Genomic DNA, 13,870 nt, shown 5'->3' with positions numbered 1-13,870 from the left:
CCTTCCCCTGCTCACGCTCTGTCTCTGTCTCTGTCTCTCTCAAAAGTAAATAAACACTTAACAAATTTTTAAAAATAAAATGAAATCAGTATGGTGTTATTATAAAAAGAAAATTTTGTGCATCACTATTTTACAAAGGGAGGATTATTAATGATTTTTTATTGTGTTTTTTTGTTTTGTTTTGTTTTGTTTTTTAATGACATAGAATCCGAAGCAGGTTCCAGGCTCTGAGCTGTCAGCACAGAGCCCAACACGGGGCTCGAACCCACGAACTGTGTGATCGTGACCTGAGCTGAAGTCACACACTTAACAAACTGAGCCACTCAGGTGCCCCTCAAAGATTTTTTTTTTCTTTGATGCATGTGCAAACCAGTAAACTTGAAACGCATTTACTTTTCCCACATTCCCCTGTATAGCTGCAGACTTTCCTCAAGTGAGAAGATAAAAGAACGGGACAGACAGGCAAAAAGAGAAGCCTTCTGATAATGAATGAACAGGATCCACAAGTGATATTTGGTTTTACTCACATGTCACAAGTGTTTGTTTTCCGGAGAATCAAGTTTTAACTCCGAAGCATATAATTAGTGTAATAAGAACTTAAGTATATAAGTATTCACTCAATATCATTTAATCAAGCCATGAACATTTTGGGGTGCAGTTATGTGAGCAGAACTATGCATCCCTAGTTAAGTGTCAGCTGAGAGTCTGTAGGGTTGGGACTAGACTTTTCCATTCTTTTGCTTTGAGCACAAGGTTCAATAAATATTTGTTGAGTAGATAAATGGATGGATGGACGGATGGATGAGACAAAGCAAAAGAAAATAGCTGGCTCTCTTTATTTTAAATTTATATACCAGAGTGATATTTTCTACGAGGCAGGAAACTTATGTGCAATCAGTCTAAATGGACTACCCTGCATTTTTTAATATCGTAAAACTAATATTTATGAGATACTTAAGTGTCTTAGATTTCAGTTAGCAAGATGAAATATCTAGTGCTGGTTGCTATAATTAGTTTAAAATTCCCTAGGGAACTTGCATTCATAGCAGGATATAAAATATAGAGAAACCTCTGTCACTAACCATTTATTTTTGAAAATTTTCAGAAAATCAGCTCTTCAAAAAAAATTTTTTTAAGTCAAGACATAGTGCAGGTCAATACGTTAATATGTAACAGAAATATATGGTTACGAAAGAGGAGAAAATGTTGTCATTATCTTGATTTGATATGATTATATACCCAGAAAATTCAAGAGAATTAAATGTGAGTCTCACAAGGAAAAAGCGAACTCCGTAAGCTGCCAGAAATGAGGAAAATAAATAAAATTAAATGGAACCGAGTTTTCTTGCTTTCTAGCAATAATCAGGTAGAATACATAGTAGAAAATGTATCATTCATAATAGCTACATAAAACATAAAACAATTGGGAATAATGCTAACTGAAAATGTTTTGGACAGACAAAAAATTAACAAATTTTACTTGGAGACACAAAGCATTATTTTTTTAATTGAGAGATATTTCTGGATTAGCATTCTTACCATTTAAAGATGTTAGTTCTTACAAATTAATTTATAGATTCAAGACAGCTTTTTTTAATGTTTATTTATTACTGAGAGAAAGAGAGAGAGAGAGAGAGAGAGAGAGCACAAGTGGGGGGAAGGGCAGAGAAAGAGGGAGACACAGAATCCGAAGCAGGCTCCAGGCTCTGAGTTGTCAGCACAGAGCCCGATACGGGGCTCGAATCCACGGGCCATGAGATCATGACCTGAGCCGAAGTCGGCCGCTCAAATGACTAAGCCAACCAGGGGCCCCAGGTTCAAGACAGTTCTACTAAAGTCTCAAAAAGAATTTTTTTGTTGTTCTTGTTGGAGAAGGTTTTTATAAATATGGAAAGAACTTAATGATTTTGAGATTTTTCTAGAAAAAGAAATAGATGAAGCCAGAATCATAATATATGGGATCGGCCTTAGTAGATGGATGCATGTAGTGTCAATAAAAAACAATTAAAACAGTTTGTTACTGCTGAAGAATAGATAGCCAAATCAATGCAACTGACTAAACGCATCTTGAAAGGGATGTTAGTGTACCCAAGAATTCAGGATCCAAGATAATAAGTACCACAGGTGGAGAAAGCATGTCTCATTCAGGAGGTACTATTTAGGAAAATTGGGGAAAAAAGAGAGGATAGATTGGGTTTATTAACTCAACTTGTACTATTCACCAAAATAAATTGCATGTTGATTTGATTAAAAAGATAATCCACAAAAGGGCAAAAGAATATATAGGTCAATCTTTGATAACAGGCATCTAAGTCTTTCTGAGAATAAAAAACAATGCAACCAACAAAAGGTCAATCTATTTTTAATGGCTTTGATACATTTTAGCTAAAAACTTCTGACTTCTTGGTACACTGTCAACTTGAGCACATGTAGCTATTTAATTACCCCCCCCCCCCCCCCCCGCCAAATCCCCAGTGCAATAACTAAAGGTTGATCAACATACAGAAAAAGGAAACTTGAAGAGTGTTAGAAATAGGGAAATGGTATCAGTTACATGGTTTGAAGTCTCTACTGCTCCTAGTTTACAGAAAAATCCAACATTTTGCTGAGTAGCCACACTAACTTGAAATCCAGCAGCTCAGTGGGTTTGTCTCCCTTGTACCATGGGAATAACAACAGTAAGGAGGCTTGGCTGAGTCGGAAACTTGGCATGAAGGCCAAGCAGAGGAAGAGTGGGTAGAGAGTAGTAATCCCTAGGGCAAGAAACCGAAGCCAAGATGACACATCCCTGCCGGGTACCCCACGGCCCGAACTCCCTCCTCGCTACACCCCTGTATACCATACCACTGAACTCAATCTACACCCAAGAACCCTCTGCCTGCCATCTGAGAAGACGGTTCTACTGACAGTCAGGTGGCAAGTGGGGAGCTATAAAAAGGTTTCTGTTCCCTGTCTTGAATAAAAAGAACCAGGCCTGGACAGACCTCTTTCCATTCAAGATGGATGAACGAGTAAAAAGACCAACAAAAACTTAAATATGCAACAAAGATCCAATATGACACCAGTCATACTACAGAAAGAGTTTGCAAATCAAAAAAAAAAAAAATGTCAAGATGGAGAGCTTAAGGTCTATCATAAAAGAAAAAGAAGAAAATGTTAAGATAGCATCTTGCTTTGTGTTTTCAATAAAACCCAGGGAAGCCCATCCTTTCTTCATAAACTGAAACAGGGAAGGAAAAAATGCTAACTGAACTGAAACGGGACTGAAACAGCCACAGATAAAAATGGCGGTTGGATGGCACAAGAAAGGAATGTGAGGAAACCAACATTTCAGTAGCAAAATTAAAACCTTAATGTTATACAATAAAGAGCACTGTCAGTGTACAAAAATGGAATCAGTGAGGTGAAGAATACACTTGAGACATATTTCTAAAACGAAGAGAAAAAGGAAAAAGAAATGATCAGAGAGCTGCTTACAGATCTGGAGGCCAGAAAACAAAAATCTAAACTAAGAATGATTCATGTCACTGGAGAGATAAAAACAAAGGAACAAATGAAACAGCATAATTAAAAAATATGGACTAGAAAATTTCTGGAGTTCAAAGGGAGCCAAGAAAGAAGAGATTTCCGTGTCCTAGGCAAAGCCAATGAAAAGCTCTGTGAACTTAGAATATTCTAGTAATCACCAAGACAAGGGGAAGTTTCTAAAATGATTTAGCCCCTCTGTCCCAAAAAGAGTTAACTACAAATAAATTGATCAGCTTCTCTTCTGCAGTACAAAACATTAAAAGCCAATAGAAAAATGTCTATAGAATTTTGAGGGAAATTGTTACTCTAAATAATATACTCTATCATATATTTCCTACATGAAAGTGAAAAGTATTCTCCAACATTCAAAGGATGAAAAAATATATAGTTCATAGAGATCTCATTTTGAGGGATTTATCCTAAAGGAATCAGTCATGGGATTAAATATTTACATATCAGGATGTTAACCGCAGTATAATTTATAAAAATAAAAAATTAGAACCAATGTAAAGTGACAGGAAATGCTAAAACAAACTATTGTACATTCATATTATTAGATATTAAGCAGCTCTTCTAACAATGTAGAATGTCAGATCCAAATGCTTACCATGTGATATTGAATACTGTATATCTTTTCTTCAGGAAGCAACTATCATCAGAAAATAAAACAAAAAAATTGCAAAAAATTCTAAAAATGCCTTGTGGGCTTTTATGCTTGCAAACATGTCATTGTCTCGTTTAAAACTGAATAATAGGTCAAATGCTATGAAGATCAAGAGATATTTATAAAGTGGATATAATTTCCAGACTGAACATCCTAGAAGGCAAGCAAGTAACCAACTAGGGAAATCACATTATTTTGCTGAGTCTGGACACACTTTCATTGACAGGACCCTTGCCCACTTAGTTGATACAATAAGCAGATTGCGTATCATAGTCTGTTGTCCAAACTGCTCAGCAGAAATTATAATAATGTTGCTGAAAAGTAAGTCACAAGTAAAATGCAGTTTAATATTTAAACAACTTGATGTTAATTTGAATAATTCAAGCTCACAGTGAGTAGGTTGTGGTAGGGGGCTGGCCAACTTTTAAGGAAAGAGATTAAATAAAAGAATGAACAGAGTGACAATGGCTTGCAAATTGTAGCTTCCTAATATAGTAAAATTTGCATAACACTTTTCATAGAACTTGGCATAAAAATGTTAAATTATAACTCCTTATTATTACATCTAATAATAAAACATAACTAGTGTAAAATTAACCACTAAGGCACCAAATGAGACAGTTTTAACATTACATTTCAGATACAACTCCACCTTCTCTTCCCCTCCTTTGATTTTGTAGGGTTTCAGAATAAAAGGGGAGATTCTCAGGAAAAAAAAATCCACTATCTGGATTTTATTATTCTTACCAGCAACAGTGAACATGGAATTTCTTTTTGTATGTTACGTGGTTGAAGATATCATGGTATGGTTTGACCCCCTTGGGGACTCAGAGCACATATTTCTAGAAGGGTTGGCTAAGGTCTGGAATGGAGCATAAGTCCATGGTATCAGCAACCCATAATCATGGTCTCTTGCTTTAATCAACTAAGCTATTCAACCATGTAGAAGAGCTTCAAACACGTCTGTGAAATACTACGAAAAGTAAATTGTTATGCAATATGAAAATAATTACATGTTAAATCCAGGACTACTAATAAATGGCGGGGAGGATATTTGCCAAGAAACACTGTTTCCAGTGCAACATCAAACACTGAACAAGAATGAGATTGTCTGATGACAAATCATTTTAGGCTTAAAAAGTATAATGAAGGCGGGGCGCCTGAAGGTAGGTCAGTTGGTTAAGTGTCTGACTCCTGATTTTGGCCCAGGTCACGATCTCATGGCTGTGAGATTGAGCCCCGTCCGTCTCTGCACTGAGTATGGAGCCTGCTTAAGACTCTCTCTCTCGGGGCGCCTGGGTGGCGCAGCCGGTTAAGCGTCCGACTTTAGCCAGGTCACCATCTCGCGGTCCGTGAGTTCGAGCTCCGCGTCAGGCTCTGGGCTGATGGCTCAGAGCTTGGAGCCTGTTTCCGATTCTGTGTCTCCCTCTCTCTCTCTGCCCCTCCCCCGTTCATGCTCTGTCTCTCTCTGTCCCCCCAAAAATAAATAAATGTTGGAAAAAAAAAAAAGACTCTCTCCCTCTGCCCCTCCCCAACTAGTGCGTGTGTGAGCTCTCTCTCTCTCTCAAATAAATAAATAAATATTAAAATTTAAATTTAAAAAGTAAAAATTAAAAAAAAACTTTTAAAAAGTATAATGAAGGATTTGCCTTAACTGCTTTGATGCAGACTAAATGTTTTCAAAATTTGGGCACACGTATGTTTTGGGGTAAAAATCACAGGTAGAGCAATTGGTCTGCAGATTCAAATATTAACTGCTTATGAAGTGTCTAAAATAAAAACAATACCACCGAACCAAAATGTGATTAAAATAGAGTAAGTGACATTATTAATCTTCCAACCACTCTGCTTTTTTTTTTTTAGCTGTCTGACTAATGAATGAACTAAAAGCATCTAGAGTTCTAAACAGTTTTCACATAACCAAGAATACCACTGCCTCAATAACCTCGACGCTTTACATCTGAATCCACACAGTAGTGTCCCAGATCATATCATTAACTTCAGCCAAGAGGCAAGAGAGACAGGAGAGAAATCATGCTTTCCCAAAGAGCTCTGAGAAGAACTACAGGAACATTCTTCTAGAATTAAAAGCTCTGCTAGACCTTAGGAAATACCTCTTTCGCCTGTCCCTCTTTCAAAGGGAATCAAAAGACAATTCAGAATTTTAAAACTCAGGGTACCATACCATTTTAAAGACAAAAAAGTCTCAGCCTGTTCTCTGATGGCTTTTAGTGATTCACATACAGCCAGGATTCCGGTGCTGTTCCTCCAAATATTCTGGACCATAAAGAAACAAATAAAGCACACTGCAGTTTTTAATGAATTCTCTTTTTCAAGAAATATGGTGGGCAATCTTAGAGCTCTCTTCATGTCTTAATTAAAATTTTAATACAGTTATTATCATTAATATTATCAGCTGGCATTTATGGAGCATCTTACATAGTGAATAAAGTGCTTCCCGCACACAGTGTCTCAGTGAATTTCAGAGGAAGACAACAGGCACTCAAAGGATTAGTTTGGAGACTAACAGCCCGCACAATTAGAAAGAATTCCAATTACTAGTTTCATTACTGAGTCTACTTAACACTTCTCCCCAAGATTACCAGTATCTGTCTCATTTTGACCCCATAAGTGATTCAGATTCATGATTGCCCCCGTGCTATTTACAGAACAGCAATAAGTATATTAAGAAAATCTACTGGCTTTGCGATAAAGCTGACTGTAACCAGCTCATAAAGCTGCTATCTGTGTCCTTCAGCAGGAAGGAAAACTCCCTTCTGGGGGAGCCTGTCCTGTTGTGTGGTTTGGTACAATAGCTCTCTTTTTCTTTACAGGGTCAAAAATTCAGGAAAAGAAATTAATAAAAAGCCTTCTCAGAGAAAAAAGAAAAAAAATAAAAGAAGTTTCTCTCTAGCGCCAACCCCATACTGCCCCCTCCCACCAAAAGAGAGATGGAGAATTTTAGAAACAGGGGTTTATTCACAGAGTTTAACTAAAAGCAGACTTCCTCTGGATTAGAACTACAATTTACAAACTGTATGAAATGTCGGATGATATTCTAGTTTCTTACACACACTGCTGATTTTATTGCATACTTTGTAGTCTTTACCCTCCTATAAAAAGTTACCCTTTCTAGGTTTAGATAATTCTCTAACATAAAAAGTAGCCATTCACTTTTTCTTGAAATAAAAAGGCAAAGTGGTTTGCAATAAACATTTGAAGTTCCACAGACATTCACTATACACACACACACACACACACACACACCTATGTATGTATATGCGCACACGGGAGAAGAGGGGGAGAGAGAGAGGGAGAGAAATAGTAGTAGCCAATATTTACTGAGGACTCTCAAAATGCTAAAGTTCTAGAATTACTTGTCAATATTTAAAGTGTCACTGCAAAAGTCCTGTTTAAAAGTTGGCACAAGTGGCTTATGTTTAAATTCTGAACTTCACACAGACATTTCAGCCTGCTTTAGAAGCGGGTTCCAATTTAAGCTCCATATTGACCTAACAGCTAACCTGCCTAAACCTCATTTTTCTGATCTCGAAAATGGGACAATATTCTGTATCTCTCAGGGAAGTTGGGAGCATTAAATATATATATTTTTTAACATTTTGAAAATGGTTGTCAAGGTGCCTAGAACACAGTGGGTGCTTTAAGAGAGCTGGTTCCCTTCCTGTGTCCTGTGTGTTATTTGTTATTAAACTTAGAAATGAAAGAAAATCAGCCTGTCCTGTGGACCTGGCCCTGAGTTTCAGATTTGTTTTAATGAAGGGAAATAAGCACGTATTCACCTTCTTTCCAAAAAATGCAACAACTACGCTTGAAATATCAAAATGCCATTTCGAAGGGCTCATCCCCGTGGAACAGCCCCCCTACTCCCTTTCCCCAAATATCACACCCAGAAAGAAGGGTTGTAAATAATTCTGTTCTTCAAACTTAGGAAGAGTAAAAATGCATTTCTATAGCTATACTCGTAAATTCAACTTACTTTTCTTACTCAGGGTTCAGGCGGGTTAAGATACTTCAACGGCTACCATTCTTGTAGAAAGAACCTTCACCTGTGGATTTTGAAGGTACCTACCAACTGCATTGGTAGTAACTGAAGTTACTATCAGTTTGCAGTGCGTTCTGGAGGTGGCTTTGTGACAATGCCATCTGGGCAGCACTTTTGAAGGCTCCAGCCAAGGGTAGCAAATGGATAGCCCTCAGTTCCCCTCTTCCCACCTTGCCTGTCCACAGCAGGCATGACTAATCAATCCTAGCACTTTCTCCCTATGAATCTAGACTTGGCACTGGAAGATTTCTCAAAACAAGTTTCCAGGCAGGCAGCCACCACCAACTGATCAGAGTTCCCTTGTGAGTTGAAACCACCCCCAGACTAGGCTAAAGGTTACCTTTGAATTACTTATGAAAAAAGGGGGGCAGAAGGGGTGTGCGCTTGCTGAAAAAATTAATAGTCTTAGCGTCATTCTAATGGGATTATTTACCCTACTTATGAGACCAAACTTCCCAGGCATTTCATTACCATTCATTTAGATATAAATACCTGTAAAACTACTTATAAATCATTCTTATCTCTTCATTAATAAGAAATTCTTAAGAGCCATTATGAGAAATACTCTTGGCCGGTACAAATTGCTGTATGTTGGTATAATTAATAAAAGTGTACATCTTTATGCATAGCCTATAATTCGGGCTCTTTAGTAATTACATTGAAATGAAGTCTTATTATATTTCAATTTCATTTTCTATAGTAGTGGATACATGGACGCCCACCCCAGTGCAGACCTGGGGTATCTTTCACGCAGATGAGCCTCTGTTTTTATAGGCAGTGTAAAGATGTACCCAGAACTGATTTCTTCAAAACAAGCACCCGTGAAACAAACGTCTGATTCTTTGGCCAGTGTGCATCAGCAGCAAAACAAACAGGCCATTATATTTGTGGCAAAGAATGAGATCGCAAAGTCAATGAGGAACAAGGCACATTATCAGCTGGTCTACATTGTAAAACAATGGCACAAAAGGGCTGTTAATACATGAAAAAGCCAAAGTTTCATGGTTCTCAGTGAACTTCAAGGGTTCGTGGGACCATCCTGAATATAAGTTGACTTGTCTCTATTAGTTTCCAGATTTTTCTTAGCTTTCCTGATCATGTTCAGTTTGGCAGTACTATTGGGCACTGGTGCCCTTTTCCCTGTGTATCCCTCAAAGGCTGTAATCCTTTCGAAATTACAGCCATGTTTACTCAGGAGAGCTGAAAAAAAAAAAGTCACGCAGGCAAACTTCAATTCATTACAAAGATCTTCACGAGTGGGGTTTTCCTTGGGGCGTGTGGTAATATTTGAAACAAACTGAACAGAACTAAATAATCACATTGGAATTTTACAGGCATTTCTATGACCTAATCCTGTAAATCAGCCTTTAAACTATGAGGAATTTTGAAACCGCCATGATCCGATGTCATGTGAGATGAATTGTATTTTTATTTCGTCATTTTAGCCAGCGGGGAGGGCAAAATACTATCCACGCTGTGGCCAAGAGAAGGGTGTGGTTCTCTTTCCTGCCTTTTTGATGCTGTGGGAGACAGAGATGTAAAGAGAACAGGCAGGGATCTTCAGAGAAGTTTGCACTCTACCCCCCCCTTTTTTTTTCTTGCTGCTTCTGATGAATGATAACAAAACAAGATCTATGCTGGAGGATAAAAAATCTCCCTAAATATCCAGCCGTAGCCATGCTGAATAACACAGTTTTGCTTCCGTGCGTACATATTATGCTGTTTGCTGGCAAATTAAATCTTAATTCATGTGTTTTTCCCTTGAAGGGTAGGGAGGAAAAAAGCAAAAAAAACCCCCAAAAAACCAAAAAAAACCACAAAAAACACAAAAACCAAGAAAACAAAAAAAGCCCTAACTGCCTATTAGTTTTAGTTTACAGATGAGACTTGATAAGCCTCAGAAGCCGCTAATTAGAAGGCACATGCTAATTAGAAGGAGATTGTGACACCCTTCGCCCCTTTCCTTGCTTGCTGTTGTCTGGAGCATCTCCACTGCCTTGAGAGCCGCTCACCCTCCCGGCCCATGGTGCCCCCCTCTACTCTAGTCCTTATGTCCTTGGAGTTGATCTTGTTGCTGTTGTGCCTCACCAGAACATGATTTAAGGACCCCAAGTTTTCATCCTCCAGAGTCAACTGAAAATCCATCTACCTAAACCGCAGCGGAACCTGAGATGTTCAAGAAGCACAGTGCACTTTCTGGAGGGCTTTCTTTCCTACATTCACCGCGCACGCCTGCCACTGGCCGCTGCCGCAGACAGTCACCTGGGGGAGGACGGAGGGAGGACGCCTGAAGCATACCATAGCTCTGGGGGTTGAGGCAGAGGCGGGGGAGAGAGCACGATGGACGCTCCTTCACGGGAGCACATCGCTGGGCCCCATGTCCAGCGTGGAGCCCTACTTGGGCCTGCACTTTGCCTTCTGTGGGCACTGCTTTCAGAGATGACGTCAATAGAAAGGACTCCATGATACATGCCACTTACAGTAGCATCCCCACAAATCCAAGCTCAACTGTACTCAAACTGTCAATCAGGCAACACAAAGGAGGGAAAAAAACCCCACAAGTCCCGATCATTCCAAGCTTTTAAACAATGCATAGGTGCCCCCCCCCCCCACCCCAGGGGCTCAGTCGTGCCAGGGAAATTTCCATTTCTTATGATGTTTACTGAAATGAATGCTCTTCTTCTAGATCCTAAAGTCTTTGGGGGCTGGGAACGTCATGCCTGTTTCTGTGTTCCCCATGAAGCACCAGGCCGCACCAGGCTGTACCCTAGAGAATCTAAAGCTCATGGTCAGGATTGTATTTTGGATAGAAGCTGGCAGGTAGCAAGACTGTTGATGCCACCATTGTCTAGCTGAGACGCCTGCATGTAAAACCTGTCTGAGCCCAGCAAGAAGCCTTGTCCCAGTTAGCCTGGCCCACCCCAGGAAGCCAAAAAGGGCCCCAGAGAGGAGTGGGTCTGCCAGGCTGAGCCTCAGCTGCCTGATGGAGCCTGAAGAATGAATGAGCTTTACCCAAAAAAGTATCTGAACATTTGAGCCAAGTGCCTGCTCCCCACCTTCTCCTAGATCCATATACCTTAAAGCACAAACAAGAGCATAAGGAATCACCTTTTGAGTCCCCAAGGACACATCTTGTGATAGAAGTTTCTAGAAGTCTAAGAATGTGGATAGTTTTGCTAAAATCCTACCGGTTTCACTGCAGCCAACCCTGGCTTGAGAAAGACACTCTCCAGGTTGTGGGAACACAGGCCCGGCCTTGCCTTGTAGCTTCAGGAGGCATCGGACGTGTCCTGAATCAGGCAATTTCCTTTCTGTGGAACCCCATGTGTGCACACAATACGAGCTCATTTCCTCCTATTGGCTTTTGTTTGAACAGTTTCCTCTGATACGGGATGTCTTCCGCTCTCCTTGGCTGTTACCTAAATCCAGGCATCCTTCTCAATTCAAGACCCACTCCAATGGGAATTCGGCCCGACCGGCCACATTCTGATGGCCTCTCCCTCCCTCCTGCCTTAGATTAATCGTTAAGTGTCTGGGGCCCCCAACCCAAACAGGGCTAGTCTCAGGGGTCCCCCACTGGCTTTTGCAGTGAGTGCCTGTGTGCGTGCACACGTGTGTCCTAACTCCTCACGGCGATCGCTGGCTACCCATCAACTTTGTTTTGCTTGCTTTATGGAGCATCAGTGCACCAGCAGACGGCTGGATTTTAATCAATGCTTTCTGAGCAGAGGGAATGAGCATTTTGAAAATGATTCACAATGGATTTGAAGATTTGCAGATATCCCTTGATTTGGAAACATTTAGAAATCTTCCCCAACTGCAAGCTGACACGGAGACTTTCCATCCCAGAGTACATTTCTCTTTGTACTCCCTCCTCTATTTTTGAATTTCTTTTTCACTCTTCTGTCCTTAGGTTTTCCCGTGGGCCGATCAAATCAACGGACTCCACACCACCCTTCTTTCCTCTGTGTTTGTGTGTGACCCAAATCTCATGACCCGGGGCACCAGCAAGCACCTAACTTGTGAAAGCATCTCTGCTGTCGAAGGGTTCTCGTGGGGGGAAAACAGGACATGCCACATCGAGTCTTCCAGCACAGGCAACTGGGTCACTAGGGCCAGGAAGGAAGGAACGCATGGTTGCAGGAAACACCTTGCAGCAAATCCTTGCTTATTTGTTCTCTAAGCAACAAAGGGCCAACCTTTCTCCGGGGACCAGAAGGCCAGGACGGACTGGCAGATGTCAGGAGTGTTTCTTGGCCCCCGAGGAAATCCATTCATTTATTCATTCACTTCCAAAAGTTTAAGTTCAGGAGTTTGGTCCCAATGTGAGCCAGTTACCATCTGCTCGAATGACCTAAAAATGGCCCGAGTGGGGACAGAATCAATTTTATCTGCCGAAACAGCTCAAGGCATGGGCTGTCACAGGGCCAGGTCAAGTGCTCCATTTTCACACACGCACTGTATGAAGCTTTCTGAATGTGGCCTGGTCCTCCTGTTGTCAAAAGCCCGCACTCCTCTGGTTTAGGGAAATATGCCTCACTGTCTTACTATCCCTACCAAACGTAAGTGTGCCCAGAAGTCCGGCCTAAAATGATTTTGAGGAACAGCCTTCTTGCATTTTGTGGCAAAACCGGTAATGTCTTTGTGAGCGATACAAGACTGTAAGAAATTGCAGAAACAGTCACGATGGAGTCGCTGCTCCTTCTGGAATTGTCTAGAAGGTCCGCAGTGTTCCTTGGGGACCATTCCCCAGTAGCTTCGTGTTGGGTCAAAGAAATACAGCCAAAATTATGTGTTGTTTATTCTGTGCAGGATAGAAAGTTCTTGGCATCGGTGATCCCCTTTAAGCCTAATCGTCACCCAGAGAAGTATTATTAAGTACATTTTTTCAAAAAGTTGAGATTCAGGTACAAGTTAAACTTTGCCTGAAATGGAGCCTGTAGTCTGTGAAACAACCGGGATCTGAGTGCAGGGTTTAAATGGTCTCTTTAACCCCTGGGCCCAGAGGTCTGTTAGTCATTTGTGTTCACATCACTCTGTTTCTGTAATAAATGTAGATTCCTGGGCCCTGTCCCACACATCTCAAGTGAGCATCTCAGGGGCCACGGCCTAGGAATCTGTCACCTGCTTTTTAAACAAGCTTCCGGAGAATTTGTGCAGCCCATGAAACCGGCGTTTGGAGTAACTGGTAAGGGCTTTGAAATGGGTTGGGAAGGAAACCACACTTCTTTCTTCTCTAGGAGCTGGAGGTGGGTGGGGCAGCGAACGCGGAAGAGAAATAGGACCTTGTCCTATGGCTGTAGGAGCTCATTCTGGCCTCGACTGGGGGCATGCCTGTCCTTCACTTAGTTTTCAAGTGGCCCTCAAGGGTAAATAAATAGGCCAATCCATCCTGTGAGATGTGCTGGATACACTGTGCAACTGAACGTCAGCAGAAGTATGCGTCCTACAGCAATTAAGCAACTAAAACGTCCTGTGAAAGTTAAGGGGCTCCAAATCCCTCCTCCATTTGTGTGTTTTGTTCTAAGTCTCTGACCGCCCATTGCCTTCATCAACTAACTACTCTGAGGCTTAAATGCAAAAAAACAACCCTTGGCCGAAGGGGCTGGGGCTTA

The 13,870-nt window shown here is 40.8% G+C and overlaps 1 protein-coding gene across 8 annotated transcripts in view; it reads right to left on the bottom strand.

The window, feature by feature from the left end:
* The window catches only part of MBNL2 (muscleblind like splicing regulator 2), a 158,182-nt gene that overhangs the window by 127,570 nt on the left and 16,742 nt on the right, over window positions 1-13,870 (bottom strand). The gene's annotated exons all lie outside the window — the stretch shown is intronic.

This window comes from Acinonyx jubatus, chromosome A1 (assembly GCF_027475565.1).
Source record: "Acinonyx jubatus isolate Ajub_Pintada_27869175 chromosome A1, VMU_Ajub_asm_v1.0, whole genome shotgun sequence".
Lineage (NCBI taxonomy): Eukaryota > Metazoa > Chordata > Mammalia > Carnivora > Felidae > Acinonyx > Acinonyx jubatus.
Note: the sequence above shows the minus strand (reverse complement) of the source record. Positions and strands in the feature narration are given on the sequence as shown.